The sequence below is a fragment of the Pocillopora damicornis genome, chromosome 2, assembly GCF_964200805.1.
Source record: "Pocillopora damicornis chromosome 2, jaPocDami1.2, whole genome shotgun sequence".
Classification (NCBI taxonomy): domain Eukaryota; kingdom Metazoa; phylum Cnidaria; class Anthozoa; order Scleractinia; family Pocilloporidae; genus Pocillopora; species Pocillopora damicornis.
This window is the reverse complement of record NC_142671.1, coordinates 27,129,046-27,140,339: the sequence shown is the minus strand read 5'-3', so window position 1 is coordinate 27,140,339 and position 11,294 is coordinate 27,129,046. Positions and strand designations below refer to the sequence as shown.

At 37.0% G+C, this 11,294-nt stretch overlaps 2 long non-coding RNA genes across 2 annotated transcripts; both read right to left on the bottom strand.

Annotated features, from left to right (window-relative positions):
• Positions 1-5,212: 5,212 nt before the first annotated feature.
• Positions 5,213-7,060, bottom strand: LOC149050560 (uncharacterized). The gene is made up of 2 exons (XR_016184243.1): positions 6,924-7,060; positions 5,213-5,360 (listed from the first exon to the last, which is right to left on the bottom strand). It is a non-coding gene; the product is annotated as an uncharacterized LOC149050560 (long non-coding RNA).
• Positions 7,061-7,779: 719 nt separating this feature from the next.
• Positions 7,780-9,618, bottom strand: LOC149050559 (uncharacterized). The gene is made up of 2 exons (XR_016184229.1): positions 9,199-9,618; positions 7,780-9,096 (listed from the first exon to the last, which is right to left on the bottom strand). It is a non-coding gene; the product is annotated as an uncharacterized LOC149050559 (long non-coding RNA).
• Between the last annotated feature and the right edge of the window lie 1,676 nt (positions 9,619-11,294).

The window sequence follows — 11,294 nt, the reverse complement described above, 5'->3', positions numbered from 1 at the left end:
ATGAAAATTTGACAAATTATTTTGTTGAACTGATGCCGGGTCGCTCTCGCCTTCATACCAACATGTTTCACCATAATGGTGAACTTGTTTGAGTAATTTATGGTGATGCAATAAACTCACTAGGATCGATCAGAATCAGTTTTTCACGTTGGGTATAATTTTATATAGATGAAGATACAAGGGAGTTCACATGTCAATGTCTGAAAAGTTTCAGTTTATCCAAATATTCACTATTCAGTCTTTGGTAAGCTTAAGATATGGTTAATGGCCTTATTTTTGTCGTCTGCGCAGCTACACAAATTCTGAGGATTTTTGAATGTAATATTTGTATCAGAGAGTTTTATCGTAACCATTTGCATTGCGAGTCCCACTTGATTTTTAATAAAAAAGCTTTCGTCAAACTTTGTCAACAAACTTTATCCAACACATTTTCTCCAACAATTGCCCGGGCGCCTATTTAAAATTTCAGCTGATAGGAGTGGTGCTTATTACAAGAAGGGCGCTTGATCAATGGGGACGATTATTAAGAAACTATTAACGCTTATTAAGAAACAGGTTTGCTCCGTATGTAAGAAAATAAGGATTAAGGAGTTAGGGCGGCAGGAAGGGAAGGGGGTGGGGTTTATTCAAGGGGGGCGCTCAAAACGCAATAAAACAAGACTTTCTTCCGGTAACAGTCTCACATAGTTCTGAGCATCATCTAACAGTGCAAATCTAACCATCTGATGTACTGATGTCTCCTTGACAGGGACTTGTCCAATAACCAGTTAAAGAACTTACCCCCGGGAGTTTTCAACAGGACTATACGCCTCCAAAGACTGTAAGCACCAAACAACATAAATCTTTATTTACTGCTGTAACATTCATGCGATTAAGGGGAGGGACTAAAACAATCTCCCGCGGAATTCCATGACTTGCAAATGAAAAATATATAACCGGTGGAGAAAAAAAAGAGTTCATGACGAGCAAGAAAACACCTTCCAATTGTACACCCCCTTCTTTCTTCACAAACCCCATGACCCGCCGAACGAGGACTAGAAGCTGAAACTCAACCTAGTGTTGGGAAGGCAACGACTTGGCAACCAGGCGAGTAAAAGTGAACCAGGACTTTTTTCCACATTATCTCATGATTTCGGTAGTTTTTTAGCCTCTTGGAGGAGTCGTTATCTGAGCTCAGATACGATTTGAGAATCTTGTCAAAACTGCTCACCCGATATTACGCTTCAAAAAAACTAATGGTGTTGATGAAAAACACAGTGCGTGAAAAAAGATGGCTCGAAAACCTTTCAAAGTATTCTCACTTCTTCAGCATACGACTATATAACGAGTATGAAATTTGGTTATTTAAATGTTTTCAATTTAATTTGTGCAGTGGTTGCCTTCTATAAGCTGTGGGTAATAACTTTGGTTTGGGGCCCATTTATCATTACGTCATTACGTGACTCGGTAATTCGTCTAGTTTACTTGGAAAACTCGTCTCAATATATATTTTTTAAATATAGTAGTTAATTGATTTAATATATATAATACGGACCAACCTAAGCTGGTGAATAGAAGAAGTATAGTGAGTATTTGATACGGTTGCAGTTACGCTACTACCCAGATGTATATTTTATCGCGTTTTTCTATGGAATTCGCGCAAAATGTACTCTCGTGCAGCAATAATTCTCAATTAAGCCTTTTTCAACACAGCAATTAGACTAGTTTTCGGAGGCCCAGCCTGTTATCGATCCACATGGTGGTAATGGTCTCGATTTTAGATTCTGTTTAGAAATCGGAAACCGAATAATTTTATATACATCGTAAGAAACTTGAAGATATGAAGGTAAGCGAGTTTCCTGGAACAGTTGAAGACCCAGCACGATATAGGATACTGGTAAATGATCATGAAACGGCTGGAGTGTATGGCACAGCAGTCGTCTGGCTCTATGATGATCGATGACTTGTACAAGCTAATAGAGGTGTAAATGTACCTAAGAACTGTGCGAAGCCAAATCACTCATTGGATCCAAAGGTCGAGCAGGTATTCGTGTCTAGTAATGGCATACCCTTGACGTCGTCGTCTACTTCTGTTCACAAAACTTGCCAGCGAGAATTTACAGCGACAAAAGGAAGGATATGCACAACAATAGTCAGGAAATCCCTCGCTACTGAAATGCACGCACGCATGTTTGATAAGCAGGAACATTTAGCTGCCCTGGCACAATACAAGACACGAACGCAAGCGGACTACTACCGCGTCCATGACAAAGAATCTGAGACCAATTTGGGTCGCAGGGCAGTAAAGAAGCTAGTTTCTCTGTTGCGCAGAAATCGCTTTCGTACTGCAATGCATCAGTGCAATTAAAAGCGATAGGAAGACTTTTGTGAACTAATACACTGAATGCTCGTAGATGTAATATACATTTTTTAGTGTAATGGTTTCAAAGTAATAATAGTAATAATAACATGTTTAACCAGGGTAAACCAGTCAGCTGAAGCTGTTATAAGTGGGTGCCCTGGGCAACTAAAAAAGTAGCCATTAAGGGAAAAATTACCACAACAGATGAACCATCAGAAAAATGTAAAAACTATGTACAATGTCGATGAATAAAAGCTAATAATTACATAACCAAGTAAATTAAGAATCTAAAAGTAAAAAATCCGAAAGATTTACCAGAACTCCTAAAAAAATAATATCATTAAGCTGTGTTTTAAAACTGAATCACAGTAGAGTCAACTTCCTTTAGACGAGGTGGCAAGTTATTGAAAGCCTGGGCTCCAATACAAGATGTGCCGTTATTGGCAGATTCTGCACGAACTTTAGGAATTAAAATATCTAAACCAATACGTCGTAATGCCATTACGCCAGTAATGCCGTTTCCTTATTTACTATGATTGTAAGACACAGTCCAACCTCACTTCTATGACCGCTTTTGGGGAAATTTAAAAGGAGTAATTCCTTTGAATTGTATTGAAACTTCACACGTTTTCCTATTCGCTTTGACCTCCACGTACACGTTGCAGCTGCAATATTAATTTGCCCTCTGGAAATTGAAAATGAATTGCGCCTTTTTATTAGGGCTTCGTACCTTAAGTAACGAACCAATCATATCACGACGGGAAATGCAGTAGCAGGCCGGGAGTCGAGTATATCATTAATTGGGAGAGAATGTGGCAACTTTGGTTACCATAGAGACAAAGCGTGACACACTTGAAAACTGCTAATAGCAGTTAGGCGTTGAACTTGATTTAGAAAATGTGCTTCATACGACTTGAGTGATCAGCTGAAATGGGTATTTCCTGTGGAGGTGGGTATTTGCTACCAAGCGACCTCTTTTCTTGAAATACGAAAGTCCTATGTATGACAGAAATGTCAGCAGAATGGTTAACACATTGCTGATGCTGTGAGGCAAAAAAAAAACAGAAACCTAGGAAACAGCGGAATTTTTTCTTTGCATTTGCCGTGATATAGACAAAATGTACCATTGCGAAAGAGGAAAATAACAATTGTTGGGGCGCTCTGTTAAAACTCCGCATCAGTTAAAGGTATTTAGGGAAAATTACGTTTCTTGAGTGAAAACCGAAATGAGTATTTGAGACGAAAGTTCGGTATTTGCTACGAATGACATTTTTGAAAATAACTACGTTGAAACATAATATGTAGCCAAACCAGTTGGAAGAAGTCCCTATTACAAAGCGCAAAGTTTTCCCAAGGAAAAAATGGCCGAAACCATTAAGGAAGAAATTTAGGGGCAAATTCAGATTCGCACCTCCCAAAAAGGATCTCGAAGTTCAGAGTACTTCATGCCTTAAAACAGGATTTAATTCAAAACTCGCCATGCGGAAGAACCAAAAATATTTCAGATTGCCGCAGGGTTGTCAGGCAATTGTCCAAAGTAAAAGGACCTTTGCAGTCTGCTTCAATCGCAAGATTTACAACTTTTGGGCCGTGTACCTTCAAGTTGATACTTGCTACGCTGTGCGACTAACGTAGCAAAAAAAATAGAGTAATCTCTGGGGTAAATTGCTTTTTCATTGTTTCCGTCAATATTAAAGAATAATGTTGTAGAGGCTTAGTGGAATCGCGTTTTCCATTTATTTAAAACTGGGAGAAAGAGAAGGAGAGAGAGAGAATAGAGAGAGAAGATAATTTATTAATTATTCATCAGCTAAATGTCGTGACCAAAATATTTGCTAATAAAACTCACAAATCCATATACCAAGAAAGGTAATTTCTGGATATTTCTATTAAATCAATTCATCTCAAAACAAGAGGTTATTACATATATTTAATACTTACTGAAATTCAAAAAATTTTACGCACTTGTTAGCTATTCATTTACAATGCCTTTAAATTTTCACGAAACGTCAGCTTTGAAACTCTTTCTAGTGGATAATTTATGTTATCAGCTCAGTTGATAATACTAAATTACCCTAATTTCCAACGGTTTCAATGAGAGGCATTGTGACAGCCCACCTGTCACAATGTTGTAATCCTTTAACAGACGATGAAGAGAAGGTTCAAAAGTTTTTCTTTTAAAATGGTGTCTACCTCAACACCAATCTTTTCAATCTGTTCACGGATTCCATATACATCACCCACGAACAGCTGTGGAGGCTGCTGGGAGCCACACATATGTACAGAGTCAAGAGAGCCTTTCTTGACAGGTTACATACATGTACACTTTGAATGGATTAACACACACCCCAGCAGTGATCATCAAAGCAAATTATTGTGATACTGTATTTTCTTTCCTGTCTATGCCTCATCACAACTGAACCCCCTTGTTAACCCATTCACAAACTACCAATGATGTACACTTTTATATAACCTCCTCACCACATCTTTAATTCATTGATTTTGGTGGTATATCAGTATTCCTGCTGGGAACTATCATCTGTAGCATTTTCATTTCTTGTGAGCTTCTGTGAACAGTTTGAAATTGTATGGAGAAGTCACATATCAATCACTCAGGGAGTAAATGAGTCAACAAAAGGAAAGAAAGCATTGTGCATTCTAACAATGTGCTCATGTTAATGATTTTTGCTGATTAGATTAAGAATTTTGTTCCATGATTTGACTGCTACACCCTGGCACTTTGAGGAAAGCCTAATTTATGAAATACCTGTTGAGAACAGCACAAACAATTCCATCATGAAGCCCTTACAAATGAAAGAAAGTCAACAGTTACAAATGATAAAAGGAATCAATGGCTACCAAGACTGTTGCTGGTCAATGAAATTGATTAACTCTTTATTAATCATTCATTTTCCATAGCAAATAACGGCATACAATTGAGCTGGTGTCAAGATAAAGGTTTCAAATAAATCAAACTCTTGTTGAATTCGCAGTGATGTTCATGAAGATGCCTCAGTTCCTAGAACAAAAAGGCCACAATGATTTATAAAAGATTATTAAATAACACCAGATGCATAAGGGGAATAGAATTCTGTTTCTTCAAATCCTTATTGTCTTTGGAAAGGTAAAGTTATGCATACATGCACCAGTAGCATTTGAAGTAACAAAGTAGATGCAAATTGTTGATATGAGACTGAAGCTCAAAAGGAAGTGAACTGAGATACCCTGGGCATATTTTAGTTTACTGGTATCACTCATTGAACTACCTGTTGGACAAAATCACCATGCACCCTCATTAACATTAATATCATTATGTTATTCATTAAGAAAAAACCCCTATTAAATGATCAAGAGAAACATATATTGGTTGGATTGTAACTTCCTGCTCAACACACATACATACAGCATACAAAAATAATAACAAGTTCAAACTTAGCACTCGTTCTCAAACTAATAGACTCAAATTTTTACTGATCTTTTAACAAAGAGAAAAAAAACGATATAATTATGTATTTGAACCAAATTAAAAAAAAAAAGTAACTCAATTTAGTTTGATGCAAAATTTGAATAAGTTTCTATTTGGATTTCCTTAGGGTGAAAACATCTTTAATACAATTAATTTTATTTATACTGATATTTAGATACAAAATATAAGCCTCCACCATCATTTTCACTGACTAAAGACAGCCATTGTGTTTGTTATTCCAACAACTCATTGCATTGGACACCTTATTTTGAATTGAATTACAATGAAGCCATTAACTTAAGTTAGTAAGTGTGAAAGTTGAATATCAGTTGTGAGCAATATTTTTACCCCCATCTTGGATTGCTTATTGGTAAATCATAAACTGTCAGTCATTTTACTCCATTTCATCAAATCCTTCATGACAGGAATAACTTAAACATTCACTGTCCAAAAAAAAAAATAATGGAATACAATTATTGTTTTAATGAAACAAGCAGCTTTTTGTTATATCAAATTGTTACATGTAGTAAATATGAAACATACCCTCTGAATCATGTATGACTTGATTTATTTTAGATTTTAAGGTAAAAACAGTGGTTTGCATGATTTTTTCCTTGATTTTTTTTCCCCATAACTACCAGGGCAATGCTGCCAAAAAACTGTTAATATAACAATAGGTAGTGTTGTTTGGTTTACTGTTTGGATAAAAGGGAATTGACACACAAGCTGACTTAGAGGCAAGATGCAAATTAACCACTCAGCAATACACAATTCAACAAAATGCAACATAAGTCTTAGTCATTAAATCAGCTAGTTTATTTTCATTGGCTAAATTTAGCTCCCATCAAACAATACCAAGTTCACAACACTGAGTCAGAGAAAACTTTGAAATTGAATGCTTCTAAAGATGCATGTAAGTGGCAGTCATTTTTGTGGTCTTAACAATACTTGTTGTTGGGGAAGAAACCAAACTTTTATTACCAGGCAGCAAGATCATCACAGGAAGAATGCATGCGCAAAATCATAAATTCACAAATTTTCCCCCTGGTTGTTACCAATTGATTGGAAAAAGTGTATTGTATCCGCTTTACAAAGACAGTGATCTGTACTTCTCACCTGAGAGAGAACATATGAACTGCCAGCTGACCATAAGACTGATATAGGTATTTCATGTAGAAGCTTTTAGCTCAGCTTCCTACACTGATCCAAAATGGTAACTCCCAAGCCTGCTTTCTTGTTTTAGTCAACTGAAGGAACTGATAAAACACTCAAGGCATCATGGTACAAAACATTTTGCTCCTCATCTTTTACTTAAAGAAGGTGACATCAATAATAGTCATAAGGTGTTGACATTGAATAAACATCTGTGAATCAGAATGGAGATCACCAGCCATATTTGATGCATTTTAACAGAAAAGAGGATATTTGAAAAACCTTATTCAATGCAGCCATCATCAACATGGTACAGGTACCTAAAACAGTTTGGCTTCAAAGATTGAACAGGTTTATAGAAGAAACCTAAGGAGGAGGAACCACAGTGACTACTCATCAAGTGCACTTCTTCCTCTAATTCCTCCAGTACATATGTATATATTCAAATTATTTTCTTGGTCTACTTTGCCTTTTTCTTACTCTTGGTCCTCTATCTATTAAAAGCTCCTGGCCAGCTTTAGATTTATCACCCTCGCAGAGAATCTTTTTAGGTGACATTCTTGGTTGGTGTTTTTGTAAATTTTCATTATGGTGGCAAGAGTAACAGGCATCCTAAATGCTCTAAACTGCATTATGAGCCTTATGGTTCCCAACAGAAGTCATCCTTGTGTGCCTGATGAAATGACAATCACTCATTTTTCCTCATCACAGCCATTTGGCACATTAAATCTCCATATTTGGGAAGGAACCTTTGTAATACCCCTCACACATATGAATATTGTCACAAGTATTTCGTTTAATTTATTGACAACCAGAAATGTTTAGATAGACATTTTATTTTCATGTGACTTTTATCAATTTATTTGTATTATAAGGGATCATTTATGAGATTAAACTTTAAACAGTAGTCAAGATACGAGTGTTTATTTTCCTGTACATTTACGATTCATAAAAAAATCTCAAACCTTTTTTCACACTGCTCCATGGTCTAACTCTCATTATTCAAAGTGAACAAGCCACAGATTTTGTAAATAGTATTCCGGTAGGTTTGTTGGCATTCCAAGCTTAGATGATCAGTCCCATAAGACATTGGTTGGTGTTAGTTTTGTAACATGATGTTCATTCAGTTCATATCCCAGGAACTTACTATACCGTACATATTATCAAGTAATTGCCACTTTCAAACAAGGCCTTACTTATTTAATCTGCCATGGTTGACCAGCCCAGTCAGCTGCTATTTCTGTTAGGAAATAGTCATTACCACTAGGTATAACTTGCATGTTCTTTGAATAGATATATTTACGAGGTTTTACCCGCTTTGTTCAGTTCAAGTGTAGATTCTACTGCATCACCTTCTACTCATAGTTTCTCTCTACACTGGTACTCATCTATTCGATCGAGTCAAATTCAGTGCGTGTGCAAACCAATTAAGTAACCGATTCCTTGTTTTCAGGCTTTAAGTTCTCGGGCTTTTTCTATTGTTATTCGTTTCGGTTAAGTCTCCCTTTATCACCTATCGAATGGCCTGTATCGTTACTAAATCGGTTGGTTTTTTATGCTCGGACTCGTGCTTGATTAGGTCCATATCTTCAATATAAGGTTATTTACTGTAATATAGGGGTATCGTCTGAGTTAAACACCGCGTAGCTTATTAATCGTCTTCCAGCCTTCCTTACGATCATTATGAGTGCCGATTTTATTTCACACTTCCATGTTACGGTCGTTATTGCAATGTTAGCGATATTTCCTTCATTTGTATTATTTTAACTTCGATACGTTAATTATGTTTAGCTTCTATTTTCGTCTTGTATTTCAGTTCGAACCGGCATACGGTTGACATCATACGATTCACTACTAAGCTGACAGCACGCGATTCATTTTAACTGATTTTGTATGGAACATTGGTCGCTGTTTACATCGTAGTCAGAAATTCTTGTCGAGTTCGTTTAACACTACGCACTATTCTACGCATGTGATTACTTGGATTTTGTCTGCTACATTCTGTTCTTGTAATTTACACTACACACTCTTCTAAGCATGTGATTACTTGTATTTTGTCTGCTACATTCTATCCTTGTAATTTACAGTTGGCACGATTTGATTCCAATCACTGTGCTCTTCGATACTTCCAATTCACCTGCACAGTAAATTAAAGGAAATGACCTGTCATTTTCTCATTTAAATTTTCAGGGGTTAGCTTTCTTATAATAATGTTGTGTGAAAATTTCAACGTGCTTACCTGAGGCACATGTTGCACGGGCATGCATGTAACTTCTCAGAAACTTTCCATTGATACCAGGCAATGTATTTTCGCTTTACCCAAGTCATCCAATATAATTCCATACAAAGAAGTGGCATGAACTACACAAGTGTAAACTTTTTGTGGAAAGCCAACACTGTTGGTTATGGAATCAGTTCGTCCCTAACATCATCTTAGACCAAAACCGACCTACGTGGTGTGTTTACGGTTAGTTCTCTGTGATGTTGCCCGCCCTTTTTGTTTGTTTGTCCTCTAGTTATCAGTCTTGAGCCTTTCTTTTTTTCCCATGATATGCCTTTCTTAAAATTTGACTTGTTACCCTACTTGCAGCAGAAACTATCTAACTTTAATCGACACACTGTACTCTCACTGTCAACAAAAGCCTCGGAGCATTAGCATCCTGGCCTCAAGAGACAACATTCAGGAATCTGGAATGAACTTTAGGATTTTGAAGCTTTAGTTACATTGGAATACAGAGCTCCCTCCCTTTTGGCGAAGTCCGTCACGCGAGTTAAAAAATTCGCTGGAAAAAAAAAAAGATTGATCTTAGAGCGTCGCGGGGAGCTCTTAGATAACGTCGATGCGCCGCGAGAGCTCCACGAGTGAGGATTTCGAAAAGTAAGGGCTACGGACTAAGCCCAAGAGTTTAACCTTAAGCGGCTGACTGGTTTTCAGGCGTCAAATTTTAATCTCATTTAGGCGTAACCAATGAGATTTTTTATCTTAATTACCAGCAGTTCATCTTCAGGTCATCTCGACACACTGGTGTAAAGACATTTCAAATTTCGAGGCGTACAATAAACTGGAAATCTGTACAATGTTTCAGTAAGGATGAGTGTCACGAACAAAACGTCCAGGAAGATAATTAGGAAGGGCAGGCCGGTCAAGGAACCATCGGGAGACCACGAAGCTTTGAGGTGTGAGCTTCAGAAGTCGAATTACAGAGCGACTCTTTCTCTACGTAGTGTGCAGCGTCTAAACTGAGATTAGTGGATTACGGCGTTAAAAATAGCCCAGTGTCGGCAGAAGGATATTTCATTACATCATATTCTCTTACTGGGTAATTCCCACAAAACAGTCTGACAACGAAATATCTTGTGCATATACCATTACATCCAACGTGATATATGTGTGGTGCAGCTATCAGAGGTTAAGTTTGTTGAAAATATGTTGAAGGAAAACCTTCGCTAAGCTGCAGTGTGTAGGTTGCTGTTGAATTTGATTTGTAATTCAAGCGGCAGTATTTGGACCAAATTTAACAGAACTTTAACATGCTTCTTACTCTATACAACTAACTTACATGGTAAAGGAATAAACGGGTGGTGAAGCGCACCATACCACGTGTGTTGACTGACTTTACAAGCTGAGAGAGGCCAGAGAGCTTGTATCTTAAAAAAATAATTTGTGTTTAGTTCAATCGTCAGTAAAGAAAATGGATCCAATGTTGGGCTTTTCAAAATAGTGGTACAATGATTTCTTCAACCTTTTGATAAAGGGATTGTTCTATATTTATGTTAAGTTGAGAGTAATTTCCACAAAGAGTCATGGATAGCATGTAACTTCCTGTGCTTACCTCCGCTTTTGCAAACATTTGATATATCATTTGTGGCAGTATATTTGTTGAAGATTGATGTAAAGAAACCCTTGGAAAACAGGGGAGAAATGGAAGACAAAGGAATCACTTTAAGTTTTGAAACTGGCCTGTCCCTTTTTTTTTTTTTTGTTTCTTTGCTTTTTTAATCGCAACTTGATTTTTCTTTTTATTATTTTGCTGTCGTTCTCATTTTTTTTCGCAATTCTGCAGCTAGCGCGGTGAACTTCGATAAATAACGCTTCAGTTCATAGTCCATTGTAACCGTTCATAGTCCATTGTAACCGTTCATAGTCCATTGTAACCGTTCACAGTCCATTGTAACCGTTCATAGTCCATTGCAACCGTTCACAGTCCATTGTAACCGTTCATAGTCCATTGTAACCGTTCATAGTCCATTGTAACCGTTCATAGTCCATTGTAACCGTTCACAGTCCATTGTAACCGTTCATAGTCCATTGTAACCGTTCACAGTCCATTGTAA